This window comes from Petaurus breviceps, unplaced genomic scaffold (assembly GCF_028583685.1).
Source record: "Petaurus breviceps papuanus isolate PSGF00001 unplaced genomic scaffold, PetGlider_PUasm1.0 178, whole genome shotgun sequence".
Classification (NCBI taxonomy): Eukaryota; Metazoa; Chordata; class Mammalia; order Diprotodontia; family Petauridae; genus Petaurus; species Petaurus breviceps.
The window spans coordinates 29408462-29434076 of NW_027185777.1; the positions used below are offsets into that span (position 1 = coordinate 29408462).

The 25615-nt window shown below is 35.9% G+C and overlaps 1 long non-coding RNA gene across 3 annotated transcripts in view; it reads right to left on the minus strand.

Moving 5' to 3' along the window:
- Positions 1 to 25615, minus strand: part of LOC138159797 (uncharacterized) — a 197687-nt gene that overhangs the window by 125698 nt on the left and 46374 nt on the right. Inside the window, exon 1 of one of the 3 annotated variants that reach the window (XR_011167982.1) lies at positions 14246 to 14372. The exons of 1 other annotated variant lie outside the window; for it this stretch is intronic. This is a non-coding gene — a long non-coding RNA (uncharacterized lncRNA). Of the gene's footprint in view, positions 1 to 14245; positions 14373 to 25615 lie in introns of those variants that run through there. One more of the 3 variants, XR_011167983.1, reaches the window with a different exon arrangement.

Sequence of the window (25615 nt, forward strand, 5' to 3'; positions counted from 1 at the left end):
TTTCTTTCTTTCTTTCTTTCTTTCTTTCTTTCTTTCTTTCTTTCTTTTTCTTTCTTTCTTTCTTTCTTTCTTTCCTTCCTTCCTTTGTTCCTTCCTCTTCTTTCTTTTTTAGCTTTTTGGAGGGGGGAAGTTAGGGCAATTGGGGTTAAGTGACTTGCCCAAGGTCACACAGCTAGTTTTCTGTTAAGTGTCTGAGGCCGAAGTTGAATTCAGGTCCTCCTGACTCCAGGGCCATCACTCTATTCACTGCCCCACCTAGCCACCCCTCAGATGTATTTTCTATAATGAGAAAAGAACATTAAGTAGTGACTGGTGAGCATGAATATTCTGCCTCATAACCTTCTATGGCAAAGATAAAACCTGTATTTACCAAGAACATGGATACATTTCTTAAATTACTTTTTTTTTGTCTGTACTCCACTTTTAGGGAAAAGTCTATGTTAGGAAAAATGAAATGATTTCACACTGGAATAAATACACATGCACAATTAAAAACAATATTAAATAATATCTCCTAAACCTAGTACGTACCTAGACCCAATGCATCATATATTTTTACAAGTAAAACATATATTCAGACTAATGCCACTATAAAAATAATTCATCTCATTCATTATCACCATCACTGTCAAGCCTAAAGTTCTACTCTTCTACCTCATCAGGATACTAGACAAAGGAGGTTTTGAGTTCTTTGTGGCTCTATCAGTAGAATTCAATTTCTGAAAGATTCTAGCAAGCTTGAAAGGTTTGATTATGGACCTGATGATAGATGTCCTATAAATCTGTTATGTCCTGTATCCAAAGACCAGAAAAGGCCAGTTCAGAGAGACTCATCACCAGAAGGTTGGCCAACAAATGGTACAGCTACCTATTGTGGCACATGAGGAGTTGGGATCCCATTCTGTAGAATAAGAATCTCTGTCAATTAAATCAGGAGAGTTTACATTTGTAGAATACTTTAATTATTACAGAGTGATACAATAGCCCTGGAAATACGCTAAAAGCAGTTAAGGAACATTCCTCAAGGCAAATAGCCAATAATTAGTAAAATTGGAGCCAATATCCAAAGCCAAGTGTTCTGTCTGACTCCAAGGCTAGTGATCATTCATACCGGAACTGAGGTAACTATTAAATACAGAGTCAGTTATTTGATTTTTTTTATACTTAAAAACTACAGAACTATCCTGCATGGCCAGGATGTTAAATGATTGCTTTATCCCACCACATTATTCAAGACACTACTGATTTATGACATTCTGTCTGTAGAACTGAGGCCAAATGGTATATCAACAAGTCCTTGAGTAGAATTGGATACATTTATAATTTACTATATCCTAAAACCACAATTGCAAGCCCCATATTGGGTGATTACTTTCCAAAATACTGAAAAAGAGACATGTACTATAGGTTCATATGTCCTTCTTCATTCACATTAAGAGTTAATAGTTTTCTTTGAAGTATGACCATAAGAAATGTCAAAGTTTTCATACAAAAGTTGTAATAGTATTTTGACCTGTTGTATTTTTTGTTGTTTGCTTTTGATTTTAAAGAAGTCATACTGAATATGGTTTAACCTGCCACTCTCAATTGAGTTAGTTCTTTCAAAATTATTCTGAGAATAATTATTACTTGAACCTGACAGGCTGCCAACCTAAAGATAACAGCTATCACTCAAGGTTACTGGATGCAAATCATGCTTAGGCTAATCATGAGAGAATTCTGAGTAATTCCTACTATCTCTTCCCCTCCCTAAGATATCAGAAGCCTACAAGTAAAGCTGCTAAAGTTACTGTTGAGAATTAAGGCTGAGTTACTCAAAAGATCAAGTATGATTTCTCAAAGACTGTGCATCACCTCAGTCATAAGACCTTAGATCATTTAGTCAATCAATGAACATTTTTTAAGTGGCTAAGTTCCAGGCATTATGCTAAGCACTGGGGATACAAAGAAACACAAATGATAATCTGTGCCCTTAAAGAGATCACAATGTAACACAAGGAGGTAATATGTAAACAACTGTGTGCTCTTAAACCCTCAAAGTCAGTCTACGAAGCAAATTGTTAGCTGAAAAGTGGTGCTAGAAGTAGTCTCAAATTGCGTGCACAATGAAGATTCATCCAACAACCCTCACACAAAGCCTGGTGCTTTTATTGGAAGCAATAGCTGGTATAAGTCCAGGAACTTCATAGTCTCATAAACACATGGCCTTTATCAGGAATCATCCAAGAGGCTCTGAAAGCTTTCAGGTTCCCTATTTATCAGTGATTTAGTTGGCTATGTGTATATGTGTGTTTACACACACACACACACACACACACACACACACATATTAAGATTTTCAGCAATAAGGGTTGAAATAAAATGACTTTAGAGACAAATTCTCAGCTGCCCCTAAATTTAGCTAATCAGAGGGTAAGCATTAGATTTACCTCAGGTTTTAATATATTTTCCTAGTCAGGTTTATGGGAGTAGTTCAACTGTGGACAGAGCTCCCTATAGCTAAAGTTTCATTCCTGTTTGGGAGTAGCTCAATTTGTCTCAGAGATTGTGAATCCTATCAAGACTGACAAATGGTAAAGTGACTGACTACTTCTGTCCATTGGAGCATGATCCTCCAATACATGACAAACTTGTTCTTAGAACAGGGCATGTGTCCTTCAAACTTCTAAAATGACCTTCTTTTAGAAGATACTTGATAAAATCATGTCTATGGAATTCATACTCCCTTCCTACATAAAGTTCTCAAAGGAATAAGTTGACTTTGTAATAGTCTGTCAAACCAGTGCAAGAAAGAAATGTGATCCTAGGGGCAGCTAGGTGGCTTAGTGAATAGAGCACCAACCTTGGAGTCAGGAGGACCTGAGTTCAAATCTGCAGTCAGACACAACACAAAAACTAACCATGTGACTTTGGGCAAGTCACTTAACCCCAATTGCCCTCCAAAAAGCAAACACACACACACACACACACACACACACACACACACACAAACCTAACAAAAAAAAAAGAAATGTGATCCTATACCTTTAGTCTCCTAATATTTAAAGTCTCCATGTATTCAGGAAATTTACAATCCTGAGGAGTTAAAACTACAATAGCAGATGGGATACATGCACAATATTGGTGGTGATAGAGAGAAAAAAAGAGAGGGAAAAAAATTCATTCGCTAGACCAAATTTGGTTTTCTAGCTAGGTTTCAGTTTTGTTTTTTAAACCAAACCAAATATATTTAATTTCTGACAAACTGAAATTTTAATTGAAAGTGGTAAATGTCCAGCAGTTTTGATAAAGAAGGCTAGAGTTTATAATAATTCAAATCAAAATAAATCAAATAATTCAAATAACTTAAGCAATTTCCATCTTCCCTTTAATTCCACCTCATATATTTTATTGAAAAGTAATTATAATTTCCATTTCAGAAAAAAAAACAACTTGATTTTAGTATCCCAATTTCTGTCTAATAGACTCCCTTTTTAATGTTGGTGGTGTTAGATTTTCAGAAGTCTTGACGCCCTACTAAAGTCCCACTGCCATGCTTTGTTATGTCATGGAGCTGATACTGGATTCTGGGAACTTGTGTGAATGGATTATAGTCTCAAGAGACAAAGTCCTGCCAACTTGGAAAGGCTTCAAGCATAAGCTTGGAAACGGATACGATGTTTATCAGAGGACCAGACTAGCTAAGTTGAGAGAAGCTTATCATCTACTTGGCTGTACAGAGATGAATTTTGGAACCACAGAAATTCTTGAGGACTATTAGCTTGTAGAGAGGAGTAGGCAAACTGACAAAATCAAAGATCTTTGAAGTGTTGAACTGATTATACTAGATAGTCTCCACTAACATCCTATTTTGGTGCTTTATTGCAGCATGAAAGGGACTCTAGATCCGAAATCTGTGCTTGCAATGTTAGTTTGCTAGTGCAAGCTCCAGCAAACAGGAAAGGCTGAAGACTGGCCTAATGGGGGACTATCTTCTTCTTATTTGAGGAATAATCTAGCTATTTCAATTCAACATTCACTTGGTGCCTACTAAATGTAAGGCTTCATCACTAAAATCTTATCTGAATGCCTCTGATAGGTTCCACCCAGATGGGATTCAGTATTTGTCTATTGCCAAAAAATTAGTCTATGTTCAAAGAGGCTCATCACTGGATTTGCAAATGGCAGGTGGGTTTTCCATCCAGAGCAATTCTCCAAGGTCATCTACTGAAGTAAAGAGGGACCACAATATGCATCATAATTGACACTAAACAAAATTATAGGTCCCTGAAGCATTATAGTTAGTATGCACAAGACACTATGCTGAGTTCTGGGGAGATCAAGGTGAAAAACAACAAAAATAGTCGGGTCACATAGCAAGAGAGAGGGGTAACCAATGAGCAATTCTTATGCTTTATTTGTATGCATGCCATATTAGGAGATAGCCTGGAAGATCATCCAGAATGGTGAATCTACTCCCAGGAGATGATTGCCTCAGGACATGGAAGAGAGTCAAACAGGTTAAGAGGCATGGATGAAATGGAAAAAAGTACCATTGGAAAAAGTACCCACATTGACATGACTCCAGACCCCAGTTTACAGGCACTTGGAAAGCAGAAAATACTTCTCAGTATTTTCACAGCACAGTCCCCATCAGGCGTTCAACATATATTTATGGATTTGATTTATTAAAACCTATTATGAAATACTGGCTTTAGTCTGAGAGCTTTCACAAAGGATGCCCAATGTGCAAGAAAGCCCATGTCCCCTTGCCACACACAATTCAGCCTCCCTGCTACCCTCATTTCTTAGCTAACAATGATAATAATGTTCCTATCATTGGAATGTACTTAGAGGAAACGGCTTTTACAATGAATCAAATGTTTCAGCTTCTCATTAGCGTTTAAGTACCATAGACATTTATTGCTTTGCCTGTTTCAATAGCATGAATATTATTCTGTAATGTTGGTGAAGTGTTTTATGCCCCTGAAAGACACTATGGACTGAAATTTCAAATTATTATCATCATTATTATTATTTTCTACAGTATTTTCAGAATTGTCTCATTAAAGGGCAGTTTATTATAAGTTTTCTCTCTACGATGACTATTTTCCATTCCTTTCAATGCTATTGAATATATGCATAAATTTCAAATTGTTTTATCCCAGAATTGAAAGGTGAAGACTTAAAAAAAAAGTCTTATAGAAAGTGAAGCCAAACATTTATGTTAATCATCCTTTATGGGTTTTTTTTTTTGTTTTTTTTTTTGCTTTTCTTTTTGGAGGGGGAACAGCAGGGCAATTGTGGGTAAGTAACTTGCCCAAGGTCAAAAGGCAAGTAAGTGTTAAATGTCTGAGGCCAGAGGTGAACTCAGGTCCTCCTGACTCCAGAGCAAGTGCTCTATTCACTGTGCTACCTAACCATTCCATCCTTTATGTTTTAAGAATAAATTCGTAAGTTGTACAAACAATGAATAGGAGCACCTATACATGCTTTTCAGCCTTTCTGAATTCTATATTCAATTATTTCAATAAATATTTATTAAGCAGCTACTATATTAAGTTTGCTATGCTAAACTCTGCTAATACAGAGGGTTATGCACCCTGGAAACCTAAGAAATCTTGGTTTAAAGTAAAGACGGACCTGTCCTATTCAAAAGGGGAGCCACACCTTCCTGAGCAGACTTTAGAAGGTATTGTTCAGTTCAAACCTAACATTATTATGCAGTTGTGATTTTTTTCATTTTCTATATTTTATTAATAATTGAGAGGGATAAAGATGAGGGAGGAGAAATATATGTAATCATTAACCTTAACATAACCTCTGGAAATTATAGAAATACTAAGGGAGGGAGAAGTACAAAACAGATTACAGATAAGGAAAATATGTAAAAATAAGAGAGGAAGATGTTGGGATCCATTTTCCAAGGGAAGCTTAAAATTAGTTTAGGCAAGGAGTGGAAAAAAATCAACCTACTCTCATGCCATAAGCACATCCACATCAGGTACGGTTTGGGAGAGACAGTGGAGAAAGTTAGTTGGACCAACTCATAGGATGATGTCAGTAAAGGAAGGAATATTTACATGTATTTGTATCTTTCATCTTTAGAGTTGGGGGAAGGAAAGGGTAGTGTGACGATGGGTCATCTGGGTTCTATATAGTAGTATGCAAAGACTTCAAAGTTGGTCAAGGAAAGGAAAAACAGTACTCTCAACCACAATTTCTTTCCTTAGAACTGAAAAATCCATCTCATCCATCTATCACTATCCTTCCCTACTTCTAAAAATTATGGAATTTATTTCTTGAAGGTCAGCAGGAAGAGAGAATAAAATCAATGAGAAGACATGAGATTAAGTAGGCAATTTTTCTTTGTGTGTGTGTGTGTGATTATTACATTGAGGTTCTTCACAGATAGAGGAACATTCAAATAACTCAATTTCATCCATCAGTCACCCTTTTCAAGGTAATGAGGCTACCAATTAGAAAGAAAGCAAAAAGAGAGAAGAGGGGGAGTCTTGGGGAAGTCCCATTGTTAGATGGGATAAAGAAAATAACAAAAAAGACTAAGATGGAACAGAAAAGAGGCAGGACTGAACAGTGTCAACCATGAGAAGAGACTCTATTCAGGACAAGGGGTTGGTCAACAGTGTCAAAAGCTGAAGAAGATACCCGATTTAGGGTTGGAGGGGTTCTCAATGGTCTATTACCTTCTTTACCTTATAGAAGAGAAAACTAAGGCTCAGGGAGGAGAAGTCATTTCTCTAAGGTCACAGAATATTTAGTAGGGCCTTTTTAGAACCTATATCCTCCCACTATAAGCCTAATTAGGTGGCACAGTGAGCACCTGACCTGGAGTCAGGAAAACTCAACTTCCTGAGTTTAAATCTAGCCTCAGACACCTACTAGTTGCGTGACCCTCGGCAAGTCACTTAACCCTGTTTACCTCAGTTTCCTTATCTGTAAAATGAGCTATAGAAGGACATGGCAAGCAACTCCAGTATCTTTTGCAAGGAAAATGTAAATTGGGGACAGGAAGAGTCAGACATGCCTGAAAAATTACTGAACACATAAGCTTAGCCCTCTTCCTATCATATATTGAGAACTGAGAAAAATCCAAAAGATCCAGACAAACTCTTAATGTCAACCATACAATTTGGTTGAAAGAAAGAATTGTACATAATTCTTTAACAAAGAAGAATGAAATAAGTGAAGAAAATAAGTCCTGGAACAAGTATTTGAGCAATTAGAGAAGAAAACAGTTATTTCCACCTATTGTGGATAGGGACGGCTCCAAAAGGAAAATGGAGCCTTGGCTGTGGATTGTAGGAAGGGAGGGAGGAACATCAAAATATCTGAAAATGTTCTTCAAAAGCAAATAATAATGTCCAGGAGAAAAATAAAAAAGAATACAGTAAAATCAGGAGAAAGGAAGGCATAATTTTTTTTTGGAAAAAAAGAGAATTTTGTGTTTTATAAATGGGAAAACTGTAGGTGAGAGTCTTTTTCTATGTAAGCCTTCTTCAATTCTATTTTATTTCACATGGTATAAAGATAGAACCTGGTCATATGATTTCACTGTTATAAGGAGCTCCTTAGATAAGGAATCTCTCTCTTCCAAGGCAAGTCAAGGTGTTCTTCTCTGAAATCTAGAGTCTTAGAAAGGTACCTAGAACAGTGAGAGATTAACTGCCTTTCCAAGGGTTCCACAATCTATATACAGCAGAGGTAGGATTTGAACATAGGCCTTCTTGGTTCTGGTGTCAGCTCCTTAACTATTATGCCATACTACCTTCACTTCTGTGATATATATTAACATAAAATATAATTTGAGTTAATTAAATATCTGCATATTTTCCTCAAGATCTTCTTTCAGTATTGCATACTTTTTTTCCTTTAGATGTTGAAATCATGTGGGTGGATAGAAAGTATTTGTTTAGGCAAGCAAATGGCTGGGATTTTCTAACCCTACCATGGGAATTTCTTTTTACATCACCATTTACTGTTCATCCCTTTCACAGCATGCCTTCATTTTCCCATGACACATACGATACGAGGAACAAAAAAAAAATAATACTAGAAGAGGTTTCAATGCTCTCTATTCTTTAAGAAACTTCTCATTGGTGGGATAGTAACCAGGATTAATATTGCACTCTTTTTTAATTCATGGAAGTCAATAAGCTAAAAAAATAAACACATTAGTTCACACACACTCCTTAAGAATGTAATCTACCTCTTGTTCTATGATGCCAAACCTTATTGGTTTTCTTAATATTTTGCGACTATATACATTGATCTGGGCAGAGAAAAATAATGTGATTAACCTAAAATAAAACAGTGTTGAGTTAATGACTTGGTATTTTCTTCATTTGTGATGAGCAGGATGGAGAATTAATGTGACATCAAGGGACCTCAATGAATATATCTTAGAAATTGGTTGATCCCTTAGGAAAACTAGAAGGTAAGATTATTAGTAGAAGATATGGGCAGAATTGGAATAAATCTGGCAGATAGTGGGAAACTAAGGTAACACATGATGCCTCATTATTTCTTAAATATCAATCTTTCCTTGTGAAATATGACTTGGTGTGACTTATGTGGGTGTGTGTTGGAATTTTATGGGATGATTTGGGGTGTGTATGTGTCTAAATGTGACTCAGTGATAGAGTAATGATAAATTTGTGTGTCTGTTTTCGTGATTTGTTGTAACTGCGTAGAAGAGTCTAGACTACAGAGGATTGCCTGGTAATTTAAAATAACTAATTCTTTCATCTCTTATAATAGATCATTAGGAAGTTTTTCTGGGGAAAAATAACATTCAGTATCCTTTTTTTAAGAAAATAAAAATTATGCACTAAAATGAATTTGCTTTCCTTCTGTAAAGTTATGCCATCTTTTATATGTGTGTCTGTGGAAAGTCCATAAATATGTTCCTACTTTACCATCAGAAAATTTCTTAAGATATGCTTCAGATTTTCTAAGGGCAGAATGCTACCAGCACCTTCAAATTGAAATAAGTGAAGTGTAGCATGGTGATTTTCCACTTATATTTTTTGATAAGTAGTTATCCCTAGTGCATAAATAAGATCAGAACAAAGTCTTTGGCTTGAAGCAGACCTAAAGATGTAATTCCAAGGGATTTTCAAATGGCTAATTCTACACATAAAAGCAAGGGAAAATGCTTCAAACCAAACCCTGTTCATATTTAACTACAAAGCAGATACAATCTTTAATGAAAAAATAAAGGCTATCTGTGAAAAAATTCAAATCATATTAGCATAAGAGTAACGTTTTTTGCTATTACGGAAAATGGAGATGGACTGGAAAGGATGTAATTTTTAAAATTAAGGGAGTAATTAGATGAAGAAAGACAGAGTAAAACTAAAACATTCTTAAGCTCTGGAAAGAGAAAGGCTTAATGGAAACATGATCAAATCCATATAACAAAGATCACATATGTCCTGGTCCTGGACTTGTTCATCACAAGAATTTGGGGGTATCCTTTGAAGACTGACAAGAGTATTTTCATATAAATAAGAGGAGGTTCTATTTTACATTTCAGTCACAACTTGGAAAACCTTTTACCTTGAAGAGATTGTTCAGATTAGAAAAATAAACCAGATTACAAAGAGTTTAAATAGATTTATGGATGGCAATTCTATCATGTCTTAAGAATTAAAAGAATTTTGTTATTTCCTGAGTGTTATAAAGAGGATGTAGCTGGAATGGGCAGTGACAGAACCATTCCTCTATATGTTATAAAACCACATAAGATAAAAGACACCAGCAGTAGCAGAATGAAATCTAGCAATTTACAGTTTCTCGTATCAAATATTCTGACATGAACTAAAATATGCTAAATTGCCAGTTTGGGATATTAACAGTTTGTGTCTAGGCTGGATGAAGTATGAAATTGTAAAGGGTTTTTTTTTTTTTTTTACTCCCTGAACTACGTTTTATTTTTTATGTAGTATTAAGGTTAATTCTTGAAGTTCCAATAAATAAAATTTTCTTTATAGAAAGAAAAAACTGTCATGCTTATGATAACTAAGCCCAGAAAACTCTTCTGCTTTGCTTTTTGGTATTGTACATTTACTGGGCCTAGAATCAGAAAGACTCATATTTCTGAGACATTTGCTTGCTAATGTGACCGTGAGAACCTCACATAACTCTGTTTGCCGCAGTTTCCTCATCTATACAATAAGCTGGATAAGGAAATTACAAACCATTCTAGTATCTTTGCTGAGAAGACCCCAAGAGGGGTCACAAAGAGTTGGACATGACTGAAAAATGACTGAAAGACATTGACAGCATATATATAAATTTAGCTGATGGATAAAAGAAAAAAGAAAAATACTTGGAGACAGGTCAAAAAAATTCTGATGCCAAACATGGTTTGTTTGTCTAAAATCAAACATCATATATTTCTCAGCAGCAGGTATATAAAATGAAGACTATTTATATGACTTGCTTTTTTTTATAAATATAGGCAATGTGATTTAAAATAAAACACTTTACAGCAATGACATGGTTCAGACTCATACTCTGGGGATTTTTAAGATGATTTAGGTCTATGAGTAATATTTCAACTACTCAGATAATTTTGGGAACTTTTGAATTAAGCTTGTAACTAGGTTATTCAATTTCATTTCTAGTAAAAAAAAATATGGTCACCATTAAGTTTAAGCACATATAACATTTATTTAAGAAAGAAATAAACAATAAAGGGCAAAAGGGGATAATATTGCCCATTCTCAGCTATTCTACTAGGATTTCCTAAATCCCTCCCAAACCACACAATTCCCATAGAGGAGGACGTGGGTAGTGTCTCTGCAATTTGACTCAGGGATGGAAACTTCAGTGAAGGTACCATTTATGTTCCTGGCTTTTGCTGTTTCATGGAAGCTACGATATTGTGGTTTGTTTGTTTGTTTTAGGAAAGCTCCATAATTCCATGGTTCTGAGAAATGACTAATACTTTTTAGTAATACTTCCTCTCTCCCTTCTCATCAGCCAATATCTCAGATATATCAATCAGCATTAAATCTTGCACATTTTCTTCTAAAAAATTTGACTTTTCTTCTTCAAGCATTATTGTGCCTTAGTATTAGAGATGCTTTGGAAAGAGAATCCTCCACTGCCACAGTGATGTATGAAATGATTGATAGATACCTACATAATTATATGTGTAATATGTATACACAGATTTAGATGTAAACATATATACTTATACATGCATATGGGTGTGTATATATGCATATATATATATGTATATATATATATGCCTTCTGCCTTCCTCCTCTTTGCTCATAAAAAACGAACCAAAAGAGAAGGAAGTTGAGAAAATTAGACTATTTCTTAATCATTCTAATTACATATTTTTATTTTTCATTTATTTATTTATTTTTTGCTTTTTGGAGGGCAATTGGGTTTAAGTGACTTGCCCAAGGTCACATAGCTAGTTTTTGTGTTAAGTGTCTGATGCCAGATTTGAACGCAGGTCCTCCTGACTCCAGGGCCGGTGCTCTATTCACTGCACCATCTAGCTGCCCCTAATTAAATATTTTTAAGCCAATATTCATTATGGAATATGTGGAGAAATGAGGAAGTTTAAAGGCATAAAAAAATCAAAAGTGTTCAGATCTAACCCCCTGATAATGAAATAATGATACACAAAGATATTTAAAATATTCATTCTCAAATAAAGAGAAATACAAGTATGATGGCACCTTAGATTTATGTTACCTCTAGTAATTACTTATCTAGTGATATTGTATATCTATAAATAGTAATGTAGTTATCTTTTTAATATCTTTTTTAACAGTTCCATGGATGCAAGAAAATTACATGATGTTCAAAAAGTTTGAGAGGCATTTTATTAATTAATTATGCTAGCACATTATTACCAAAAAGGTTCCATGACAATCCTGAATTCCAAAGACCCTTGATGGAACCCAGTCAATGCTTATAGGCTTTGGAAGAGTGGGTGTTCCTGAGCATGGCAATCAACTCTGATTGACTAACAAGTAATGAGAGAGAATGAATATTATAATTACCCATGAAACTATTCTAATAAGGGGCTGGAAGACATCACTTAATCCTGTCATTTACTTCCAAACCACCCCCAGCCTTGGGGCAATTTAATCAAAGAATGTGTCCCCACCCAAACCTGATTAGAACAAAATAAGCAGGAAATTACCTAGATAAGGTGGTCTACCAAGGGGTAAATTTTTGGCAGAGGTCAGTAATGTCCTTCAAAGGCTGAACTTCAAACAAAGAAGGAGGACAGGGGAAAACAAACCTAGATCTCCCCTATAATTCATTAAAAATCATTTCCCTCATTTATAAAGTTATCTATAAATAAAATGTCTCTTTTTCAAATGAAATTCAAAATTTTTAAAAAGGTGACAAATTAAAACAATAAACTAGGATACTGGCTTATGTAAGAAATGGAAAAATGAAAATTATTACGAAGCATCCCAGAAAGTGTCTCTGATATGGTTCCCAATTAGAAAACATTTAACAAATAATCACTTAGCAAATAATATTATCCTATTCATTAGGTGTGATGCCTCTTAGGTTTGTAATAAAACCGAACTTAAACACAAGGTTTTCTTCTAATCAGATATTTACAAGAAATAGTGTGGCAGACTAAAATGACCCAGAAGTACTTAGAATCAGATGACCTAAGTTTAAATCCCATTGCTGCTACTTTTAACTCTCCAATTTCCTCATTGGTAGAATAAGGGGATAAGGAGTTATTGTGATATGTAAGGAACATTTTCCACTCTATGATTCATTTTAAGCTATTTTAATGCCAAAGATTCCACATATTTTCCAAGTGAAGTGTTCTACCTTTGTAAAAAGTTACAGAATCACTGTTCTAAGCTCTGTTTCTTCACCTCTAGCTCTTCTATGCTGACTCTTTTCTATGTACATATTGATAAATACAAAATGTTTTCTATTTATGTATTTTACAAGTGAAAAGTATAAGCTACCTTCAGTCACGTAGTAGGGCCTGGGGCTTTAGTATTACCACAAAACATTTCACCTGTGGTTGTTCCCCACCATTACTAAAACAAAAAAGCCACTATGGTAGCAGGAGAAATTTCTCTTCTAGCTAGTTCCCTTTCCTCTACAATCCAGGAAAGAAAACTTGCATTTTAAAAGTATCAAACTTATTTTTTTTTTCCTTTTGATTGAGAGAGATGGCAGAAAATATCATTCCAAGAAAAAAACTACAAGTAAAAATAGGATCTAGTGAACTATAGGTTCTTTTTGGTTTAAAGGAAAAGGATTTAGCTAATTGACTTTTCAAAACCCTGTTCGATTCTATGATCATTTCTGAATATGCTATATTACTAAGTTATTGATTTTTTAAAGTTTGAAATACAACCTTAAAGCCCATAATCTAAAGAATAACATTATTATAAACTTAAATTTGGATAATCTTTTCTGACAACACAGTCAACTGAATAACTGTTTATTGAACTGAACCAAACTTGGGCTTGAAGTTTGGTGACTTCAAGTATAATCCTTGGGTATTTATTAACTGAGTACATAAACAAGCATTGATCTTGAGTCTCAGAGCTTTCATCTCTGTAGAATAAGGATAACATTAATAAGTTATAATCATCACATTTTTTATGATCTTTGAAGCTACAAGATTATAAAGACTACTTTATAATGGAAGATCAACAGTCATTTGCTTCTTGTGAAATTCTCTGTGTCCAAGATTCTGATCTAAGGAATAATATTCTGCTACGTGGTCTTATTTCATCAAATAAGTATTACTGAAAGTGTCTCCAATCTTTTCTTCCTTTCATTCTCCCATTCCAAGCAACAAGTCTTAATTGTCTACTAATGACTCTACCTCACCACTCTCCTTTATCACTATCATTTTAACCTAAAACTCAATTTTCTTATTTTCTCCTTCTTTGGAATGCCAACTTTACTCTCAACATTAATGCTAATTATGAAGCAGTTGGAAAGGCATAAAACTCACCCCACCCCCAACCTTGTAGCAGCAAGCACCCTAGCATAACCAGGGTGGCTGCCAACACATGTTCTTAGATCTGCTTTTCTAAAGGAAAGCAACTCAAAATGGGTTAATAATCTTGCTTTAATCAAACATATGCCATTTACCTAGTTCAGAGGAAAAAGGTCAGCGCCACAAACTTCAGAGAATACAAACAAGTCACAAGCAGACAACAAATACAGAGAAACATCAGCAGACAGGCTTCCAAATGTCTGACCATTACATCCATACCTAGTCAGTTACCAGAGAGGGAATAACCAACATCTGGGTTTTCAAAGCCAAAATCAACAGCTGCCAAGAGTCTTGTCTGGGCAAATCACACAACTCTTCTCAAAGTGAGCCCCAAAGCAAAACCTCACATCAAGGCATATATAGCCTTCTCCTGGCTCAGAGAATATAACACCCCCTTGACCCATTGCCCAATCACAAAGTAACACCTGTGGGCATTCCTGAAAAACAGGTCTCCCACCAAAGGCTCCATGTGGCCACATTCAGCCTATTAGGGGCAGAGTATATTTTCAAATCAAGAAAGGTTCTCAGTTCTTAAGCCTATCAAAAGACCTAGGGGCAGGGAAGATCTTAGATTCCCATTCCCATAACATCCCCTCTCCTCAGGGAAAAAACAAAAAAGTAATGGCAGGATAACATAATGGAAAAAATACTGTATGGAATTCGCCAATCAGGTTTTATTAAGTAGTAGTTCTTTGCCTGGCTAGTTTTATTTAGGCAAGTTTCTACTTCTCTGAGTCTAGTTTCCTCAACTGTCTAATGGGATTTACAATATGCAATCTTCTCATTGTGAATATAAAATGAGCTAATGCATTGTTAAATTGTCTGTATAAAGAGGTATGTAAAGGTGTACTATTGTTATTATGGAGTAGGGTTGTTAGGTCTAGCTGTGATAGTCCTTAATATTGCTAATTGTGAAAATTTTAATTGATCTACTCAAGTTGGACTATCACTGCAGTCACAGGTTTCATTTTCACAGTCACCTACAAATAGATGTATAGATGTAATCCTGAGAACTTTATGTCTGAACCCTACCTAGAAGTTCAGCTTACTCACAACACAACTACATTATTTTAACATTAAACATATTATAGTTATATATTTCAATATTTCATTGGAGTTCTATAAGCTTAGAGATAAGGATTTTAACTTGTGGTAATGGGAAGTGAATAGAATAACATATTTGCCTCTATTTATTAAAATGTGCTCTTTTTACCCCCTAATTCAATACAGTCTCACTCATCCACCCATTGCCTCTTACTATCTGAAATAGAAGGTGAAAAAATTTGTTATCTTTCAAGAAATGCAATTGAGAAAAAAGGAGTATCTTCCTGCTGAACACCTAATAAAAGTAGCATACCAGAAATGAGCCAATGAGAGCTGAGGCCTCCAAGTCCATGGATATATGGTGAGTCTGCTTCCAGGCATGAAGAAGGAAGGGCCCTGCTTTCTACTTCATAGCACATGAAGGGATTCTGGGGTTATTTTTTGTCCACTTACTGGAAAAGGGAAGCCTTGTGATTGGCTGCTGAGATGGAAATGAATTTGTATGCAAAGAAAATACCTAGTCAAATCAATCTTTCTCTACTTCTTTTTGCTTTTTTAGAGGGAGAAGGCAGGGCAATTGGGGTTAAGTGACTTGCCCAAGGTCACAAGCTAGTAAGTGGTAAGCATTTGAGGCTGGACTTGTACTCAGGTCCTCCAGGACCTGATTGCTCTATTCCCTATGCCACCTAGCCACCCCTACTTCTTCTTTTTGCTTTTTTAGAGGGAGAAGGCAGGGCAATTGGGGTTAAGTGACTTGGCCAAGGTCACAAGGCTAGTAAGTTATAAGAATCTGAGGCTGGACTTGTACTCAGGTCCTCCAGGACCTGATTGCTCTATTCCCTATGCCACCTAGCCACCCCTCTTTCTCTGCTTCTTGACGGGAAAGAAGATATAACTGCTCCAAACATTCAGATGGCAAGAGAAGTAGCACCAGAACAAGTGGTCTGCTATCCCCACCTGGGCCCACAGATCCTGGTATCTCCTTTTATTCACATTTGTTCCTCTCTGCTCTTCGACGGAATATTAGAATTTGTAATGACTTTATCAGCTTTGAAAGGCTGGAAAAATGACCTTCCAGAGTTCCTAGAACCAGAGATTCTGTACAATTAATTCTAGTGAGGCTTTTAGGAGCTCCATGTGTAAAAAAGCTAATTGTTAATTGGTTAAATGATGGTGGATCCTTTAACCCAAGTATACCTCTAGTAAGCCTACATCCCCAAAGAGACCAGAGAAAGAGGAAAAGGACTGTCTATGTCTATATTAACATATGCATGACAAAATAACTGAGGAGACCCTTTATGGAGAGACAGTGAAATATGCAGAACAAGAAAAACATACATACTGACAGCATTGTAGAGAAAAATAACTTTGAAAGACTTTAGTACTGATTAATGTAATGATACAACAAGTACGAAAGTTGATGAAACATCATTGACTTCCTGCAAAAGGGGTGATGGATTTAAAATGCAGAAAGACGTTTTTTGAAAACGGACAGTGTGGGAATTTGCTTTGATAGGCTTTGAATATTAATGATGAGGTTTTGTTGTGCTTGAATGGGGGAGGGCTAGTAAGAGGAATTGTTTATAAATCCATTTAAATAGAAATACTTGCATTTAAAAAAATTATAGTAGGGTATTAATCCTGGAGTTGGTCAGCAATGCAACTGACAATTGAAATGGGAAGAATACAAGAGAATAAGAGCTCATGGTTAAGGCACTAGAAAGAAGCCTTGTGATTCTAGGGTTACACCAAAAAGCCTTTAGAGAAGATACATCTAGTTGTTTTCTGGGGACCTGACTTGACAGTGGGAATTTGGAAAATGACACCCAGACTTTACTCAAACATGGTTAAAATGGTTAAACTTACATCTTGGCGTAGAGAATTTAAAATATATTAGCTATATTTTTTCTTTCATTTTCATTTTCTACCTTTTCAACCTTTTTTTGTAATCTTTGGAGCAAGGTGCCTCCCCATGACATTTTTTTTAACACTTTGAAATTGTTAAATAGAATGGCTAGTCATTTTTATCTGAGTTGCAGGGAGAGCAGAATATAACTCATCATCATGGAAGCTGTCATCCCGAACAGAGTATTTAAAAAAAAAATGTGACAGTTTCTTTGTAAATGGTTCAGGCACTCAGAATACATAAAATATACCTGGAAAGAAGGCCAAACACTTTGATTAATGTGAAATTTCTCCAAGTTGCTTACAAAGGACTTTTGCTTTCTTCTTGCTGCTCTCTCCCTTCTAAAGTCTTGTGCATTACTTGCAAGATTTAATAAGAGAAAATCAACTCAGAGGGTCTTTGCCAAGTCTCTAAACTGGGAACACCCTTGAGGAATCTGAGGAGTTTCAGGAAGCATCTGTAAAATGTGCATTTGAGGCTGGAAAGTCCATTCAGACCACCTGCACCGTGGAGAGCAGCTTGGAGCCTCCGATGCATTTGTCTGCCAATTTGCCATGTTGGCAGGAAACACCAAGAGGTGTAGCAGATGTGCTAGCCTTTACTGAGTCTGGTATGAATCCCCTCCTCACCAAAAAGGCACACGTATTTATCCCTAAAGGAGGAGGAGGAGGATTGTTTTGTTTTGTGCAGCATTCCAGCTAAACTAGATATTCAGCAGAGACTATGAATCAAAACAAGCAAAGCCACCACTGGGAAATGTTTGAAGAAAAGGGATGGCAAATTCAGAAACTAATCAGTAAGCTTTCTCCATCTCATGCCCACAGACTTGTCATCATCATAATCATCATCAATGAGCAGTTAGTAAGTGCCCACATCTGCATGGTGTTGTGCCAGGCACTCTGAAAGCAAGTTATCCTGCCCTGATGGGACTCAGATGCTGAACTAGCCCTGAGCACAGATGTAGACAGAAAAGGACAACTGGACAGGATGCCAACAAGCACAATCTAATAAGTAAATATTTACTTTGCATAAAATACTATTGTGTTTGTGTTTCCTTTGAGTTACAGCAATAGAACAGAACTCTTCTTTTTTTTTTTTTAACTTTTCCCCAAACACACATTGTGCTGGATGTTTACTTATGTACTCAAAGGATGTCCAGTATAGAAGCCTGGGAAATGGAATAGGACACTTGGGTTCATCAGCTCAAGACGAAATCATACTTTAAGTGCATTTACAGAATTCATTATTTATGGGTTTCTTACAATGCATCTTTTTATAAATCAAATAATGACATGTATTTCTTAAGTGCCTATGTCTGATATGCCAGGCACTGTATGTACTAGGAGGAGGAGAGAGAACCACAATGATTGAGACACTCACTGCTCACAAGGAGAGACAAGTATATTTCTATCTATATGTGTATGGATGTTTATTTATGACAGTATACATGCATATGTGTGCATGCATAATCCATATACATATTTGTGTGGATATGTAGAATATAAATATATTACATATACATGTGTATAGCCATAGAAAATAATGTAATTTATTACAATGCAATTAGCAAGGGATGATATGAGTCACAGCGGAAAGAATTGTGAAACTCAAGCAATGAACATGTATTTATTAAGCAGACTTGTCACCATCATAATGTATATATGTATATATGCATATGTGTATATGTTTATAGTATGTATGTATGCATGCATGTGTGTATATGTCAGGCACTGTCTATACATACACATATGCACATATGTGTATGTATATATGTATGTATATGTATATACTAAGGGCAGCAGAGAGAGAAAAGCATAAATGAACATAAATGAAACACTACCTGGTCTCAAGGACTTTAAATTCTAAGAGAGGAGACAACTATATATGCATTCATAAGCATATATCTATATTCATATGTTTTACATAACACATACATGCATATATTTCAGGTAGCTGTTTGGTTCAGTGGACAGTGCATTAGGCCGAGAGTCAGGAAAACCTTTTTAGCTATGTGACCCAGGGCAAGTCACGTAAGCCTGTTTGCCTCAGTTTCCTCAACTGTAAAATAAGCTGAGCACCTAGGTGGCACTGTGGACAGTGTGCCTAGAGTCAAGAAGACTCATGTTGTGAATTTAAATCTGGCCTTTGACACTCACCAGCTGTGTGACCTTGAGCAAGTCACTTAACCCTGTTTGCCTCAGTTTTCTCCATTGTAAAATGAGTTATTAGCTAGGTGGCAGTGTGGATAGTGTTTTGGGAGTCAAAAAGACTCATGTCATGATTTCACATCCAGACTCAGACAATTACTAACTCTCTGACCTTGGACAAGTCATTTAACTTTGCCTCAGGTTGGGAGAGGGAAATGGCAAATCATTTCAGTATCTTTGCCAAGAAAACCCCACGGGGATCACAAAGAGCGGGACATAATGAAAAAATGACTGAACAATAATGTGCATATGCTGGTATATATGCATACCTAAGTACTATATGTGCATGTGTTTATCACATATATATCTGTGTACACAGAGATTCAAATCAAAGAACATAAAAAAACCAAGTAATTTGCTACAATGTAGTATGAGGAAGTTGAGAAGGAGACTGGGGGTGGGGGGAGAACTAGTCCTCTTCACATGCTCTAGAACAATTCAAAACAGCCAATGCAAAGTCACTTGTTTGGGACATAGCTCCATATGTGAGAGGCAGAGAGATAACAGTTGGATTATAGAGTGGGAAAGGGGCCCTAATATACAACAAAACTAGAAAGACGGATTGAAGCAAGCTTGAGAAGGACTTTAAGACCAAACAGAGGAGTTTGTATTTTTTTCCTAAGGATAACAGGAAGTCACTGGTGTTGATGGAGTAGAGAAGCCTTCATACTCAGACCCAAATCGCTTTGGTAGTAGTGTGCATGCTAGAGTGAGGTGAACTGGGACTTGAAATAAAAGGGCTGTTACAGTGACCTAAGGGAGAAGTAATGTGGTATCACTGCAAGTAAAAATAAGGTGTCATATACAAAAAAAAAATATATATATATATATATTGATAGTATGAATTCCCCAATATACACTAGTGAGCCAAAACTAATAAATTTCGGGTACATAGAAAATGGTGGAATTAAGAGTTACAGACAGGGGCGGCCAGGTAGCACAGCGAGTAAGAGCACCAGCTCCAGTGTCGGGATGACCTGGGGATCGAATCCCAGGCTCAGACACTTAGCACCCACCCAGAAACACCTGGCCCTGTAACCTTGAGCAAGTTACTTAACCCCAATTGCTTAGGGACAGCCAGGTGGCTCAGCGAGTAAGAGCACCGGCTCCAGTGTTGGGATGACCTAGGGATCAAATCTGGGCTCAGATACTCAACACCACACCCAGAAATAACTGGCTGTGTAAACTTGAGCAAGTTACTTAACCCCAGTTTCTTAAGAAAAAGAAAAAAAAAGAGTTACAGACATCCTTGGATCACCAAAAGAACCACTAAACAAATACACCAATGAATTATTAATTATAAATGAAATATGACTAATAAAGATCAAATCATCAATATTACTGTATAGAACATTTTCTTACATTTTTCTCAGAATGAAAGCTCCTATTTTCAAGTGCTTAAAATGTTTTAGTTTGTAGCACTATTTTAGAAAGAGGAATAAGAATTTATATAATACCTACTCTATTGCAGGTATTGTACTAAGTGCTTTACAAATATTATCTCATTTGATCTTCACAACAACTTTGAGAGCTAGGTAGTATTATCTCCTTTTTACAGCTGAAGAAATTAAGGTGATGTGACTTACCCAGTGTCACACACAACTGAGGCCAGTTTTAAATTTAGGTCTTCCTGACCACAGGCACAACAGAAATGAAAATCTGCGTGATTGAGTACTTTTTCAATTGGAAAGCTCTAGTAATGAGTATTTTTATGTCTCCCCAGTGAGAATTCACAATTTGGTACTCGAGCAGGATATCTGAGACAGTAACTATGATGATAAGTACTAAATATTTCTACAGTTCCTCTTTGGAGATAGAAATTAATTTCTGGAAATCCCCAGTATAAAAATATACAATATAATTTTTTCATGAGAGATAGCGTGGTATAATAGATGGAAGTTCAAGCCACAAATGCACATGGTTGTTGATTGTTTTTGAGTTGTTTCAGTAGCGTTCGACTTTTCATGAGACTATTTGGGGACTTTTGACAAAGATACTTTAGTGGTTTGCTATTTCTGTCTCCAGATCATATTATAGATGAGGAAACTGAGGCAAAAATGGTTAAGTGACTTGCCTAGGGTCACACAGCCAGTAAGTGTCTGAGGCCAGATTTGAACTCAGGAAGATGAATTTTCCTGACTCCAGGCCCGGAGTTCTATCCACTGTACCACCTAATCCATATGGGTCTGTATTTATATCTTGCCTCTGACACATGTTAGCTGTATGATTATGGACAAGTCACTCAATCTCTCAGTTACCAGGGCAGCTGACAAAGACAATAAACAACAATAGTTTCTGATCTGCATTGGTAGAGGAAATTTCCACACTGGGAGTTACCTACATGAATGAAATCATTACCCCTCCTCCCAATGAATTATTATAAAGTATATTAAATTATACTTTATACTCTTGTGTATCAAATTGGGTCTCCAGAGATACTTAGCACATCCAGGGAAAAGCAGGCTTCTTAAGACAGATCAGATTCATTCGCTCAAAAATCCTCAGAGCAGCCTAGGTCACACGTAAGCACAAAAGGTCATTGTCTTCATTTAAAAATACAGACATTAAGGTTCAGAGAGAGAAAATAATTCCACCAAAGGATACTGGAACTACAGAAAGAAATTTAATCTCTACTCTTCTTCTAACCACACCCCCCAAAAATGAATTGTAATTTATTCAATCCATTTACATTTATGGTAGTTGAAATACAATTCTGAATAAAATAATTTGGGATAAATATCTATACCTCCCAATGTTTTTAATGTCCACTCTGCAGAGGAAAAGTACAAAGCCTATACCTCATAAGTGTCTGCATGCAAGATAGATTCACATATTGTCCTCACCTATCCCCTGCAGGCTCTCATTTTATCCTAATCAGATTGACATTTGAAATAAGAGGAGACAGAAACCAGCAGATTCTCTTTTTCAATTACTAAAGAATATCAAGCATCTCTAGTCACAGGATACACAAATGTCCTCTAATGAAGACCCTGGCTTAAATGTTTCCTGCCAACACAAATGCCTGGAGCTTTGAAGTACAATGAGACAGTTACTAAAAATCTTTAGCAAATAATCACAACAATTAGAAGGCTCTTGTTAAATCATCCTATTAAACAGATTTAAATTCAAGAATAATTGAACAGTATGAAGAAATATAGACCTCACATTTTGACTGTCAAAATAATGTGTCTACTTTGGACCATGGGATTATGGATATCCTTGGGTTAACTGCAGCTGCTTGTTATCTAACATATACCAGATTATTTTGATATGGCCTCTTTCTTCCCTTAGATCTGCCACATTACATTCTTTGAAAAAGGTCAGAGGGTGTTTCCATGACAATTGCTATACAATGGTCATCTGTGGCAGTCCAGAGCTCACCAGTGTTTTGTGATATAAACTCATTATAGATCATTTCTACTATCTAGAGATACTATCAGGTATTGGGTATTTAATTTCTCAAATCTAACCTGAATTATCTGCAAATATTATTGTGATTATATATTTTCAAATATGTCTTGAAATTTTCTTCTTTTTCTCTTCCATGACTCGTGTATTTCTCTACTATGTGCTCAATGTCAACAGGTATCCAAAAGGGAGAAAAAATACAACTATGGTCCCTTCCATTTGCCCTGCCTCCTCTCTACCCCCTACCCCTAACTCCAAAGGGAGATAAATGTCAACCCTTTAAGAAAGCAAAGCTTTTGAACTGTTTTCTATTCTTAAGGAGACAGCATGAGTTTTTTTTTCCTTTTTTTTTCCTAAAAGAATTAATTCCTAAATGTGAAATGACATTTTTTTCTTTGTGGAATTTCTTATAGTGCTAGAAGACCTAAATATACAAACATAAGTCATTAAGCATTTTTATGTCTTAAATTGAAACTAAAAAAAGTCCTACAGATGGCAAAGATGAAAAGGTTGTACCAGTGGTTAGATTCCTAGTCTATTAATAGCAACAGCCCTCAGCTTCTTCTCTTGCATTAAATTCAGTCCTTTTCTGCCCTTCTAGCTTTGAACTAGACATCAAGGAGGGCAGTTGCACATGCAAACAAGACATTTAAATCACATAGCTGTAACTCCAAATGCTTGAATTTGCTAGGTTGCCCTTACTATATACAGCCTAAAGTCAACAACCTTTCCTGGGTACATAAATCATGGCACAAAAAGAGAAAAAAAACGGTTTTCATTCCATGTGCCAATTATAGCAATCCCCCTCATCCCCGATGCTCTAATTTACCACTGAGGTTTTTTTTAAGTATTTAAATTATGGTCGATTTTATAAATCTATTTCTATTTCCTTAATTGTCATCTCTCTTTATGTACTAGGCAATTGCTTCATCATATTTTTTTAAAATCTAGTTTTATCTAAAAATATGTTTAATTGTAACTTTTTAGAAAACATACTTGTTACCGAAAAATTAATCAGCAAAATCAGTGAGCTAATTTTAATGATGATTACTATTTTAATGGGTGAATATTTTTAGCTCTATCTGAAATGCAAAAAGGCTTTCTGGCTTGGTGAGATTTAAAGTGAGCACAAAACTATGTTCTGCCATATCTAACAAGCACAGATAGCACATTATCTTAATTCAAATTAGAAAGGTATTTATAGAATAGACCAGCACACTGCAGCACAGGTAGTACATGAATCATGCAAGAGGAAACTAAATCCTTAAAAAGAGACAGTACAATGAGCAACATAATGGTTGCATCCAGCCAGTTATCTTGCTGAGAATTAGGTCCATTTCATCTTATCGCATTTTTCTTATTTTCTACAAAGCATCAAATATCTGTAAACATAGGCTAAGACAGAAAACTGCTATGTTATACCTGGTAGGGTACATTTATGTCTCCGGTTAAACAAAAAGTATGTGTACCATGTCTCATATTTAGTCCGAGTCAAGAATGGAATTTTCCAAAGAACACTGTGTTATGAATTGCAATGAGTCACAATGTGTTCCAATAAATAAGCACTCTATGAGAAGTATATTGTAATAGTTACTCCGCAGAATGCCTGTACCAGTGGTCTTTGACCCTAGTATCTGTTACGTGAACTCCATTTTATGTCATTTCTTTTCACAGTTGAAGCATTAGATGAAACCATAATATTTACTACTGCACATTTGTTCAGTTCCAGTGAAATATATTGCTAGGCAACGTCCTTCAATAAAGGCTGGGGGATGAGATTTTGTTGGGGAAGAAGAAAGCATCAGGTTTCATTCAGTGCCTTTGGTGAAGGGGGTGGAGGAGAAACTGACTCAGTCACTCAGAAAGACAGAGGGGGGGCATTTCTTGGATGCTACAGTATGTACTTAATAAGTAAAATAATAATGATTACCTGATAATTTTAAAAAATAACAATATAAAGCTTACAAGGAATATCCTGTTTATAGGTAGATTTAATGAGAAAAGATAGCTAAAATGATTTTCAGTATTGAAGAGATGTGTCATAGTAGCTGTGGAGATAATCTCCTGGTATTCACTCTTAATAAGGACAATGGCATTAGAGGCTTCTTCAATTTTTTTCTTGAACAATTAGGGCTTTGAAGCTCAGTATCACTTCCTAGCCTTTAACTAAAATATTTCATCTGTGGTCACTTGACATCCATCAAACAGTAAAGAGACATGCACTATGGAATGAGTCTCACTGTGATCACTTACTTGTGACAAAATTGAACCCAGCTTATCCATTTAGGGAAAAGAACTGAATAGAAATAAGAAAAAAGAAATTAAAAAAAATTGATTTTCTTTCTTGCATAGGTCATCCTGTTGACTCCTTTTTTCTAACTATTACTTTTTTTTAGGCAGATTGGTGCTAAATAAAATAGTTAAATCATTGGGTGGGGGAGGTATAGCTCCCTTGATATCTCTCAATACTATAATGTACCCATAACCTCACTGATTTGGGTATTTCTCCACCTAAAAATTAAAATACAACCATACCTTTTCATTGCACAGATCCTCCAAACAGAATACACAATATATCCAAAGTGTTATTGACTTTTCTCTAGGGGTTTCTGTGTTTTGCAAGTACCATTGTAGTCTTGGGGTTTTCCATGTGTTATCTTTTGATGTTGTGACAGTATAATCTAAGGCCCTATTCCAGTCACCAGTTTCCTCCATCAAATCTTGTAAAAAAAAGAAAATGTAGTATCATAGAACTCCAACTGGATTTGTAGCAAGGAAGCAAGGAATGAAATCCTGCTTCAGCTACTATTGAAGTGACCTTGACAAAGTCATTTACTGTCTTGTATTCACAAGTTCCTTGTCTTTAAAATAGGGATTGGAACCAAGATAGATGGAGGAGAAAGGGTAAGGACCCACTTGAGCTCTGCCCAATTCCCCACCAAACAATTTTAAATAACATCTCAAAACAAATTGGGTAGTGGCAGAATTCACAAAAAATACAGGGTGAAGCAATTTTTCAGCCAA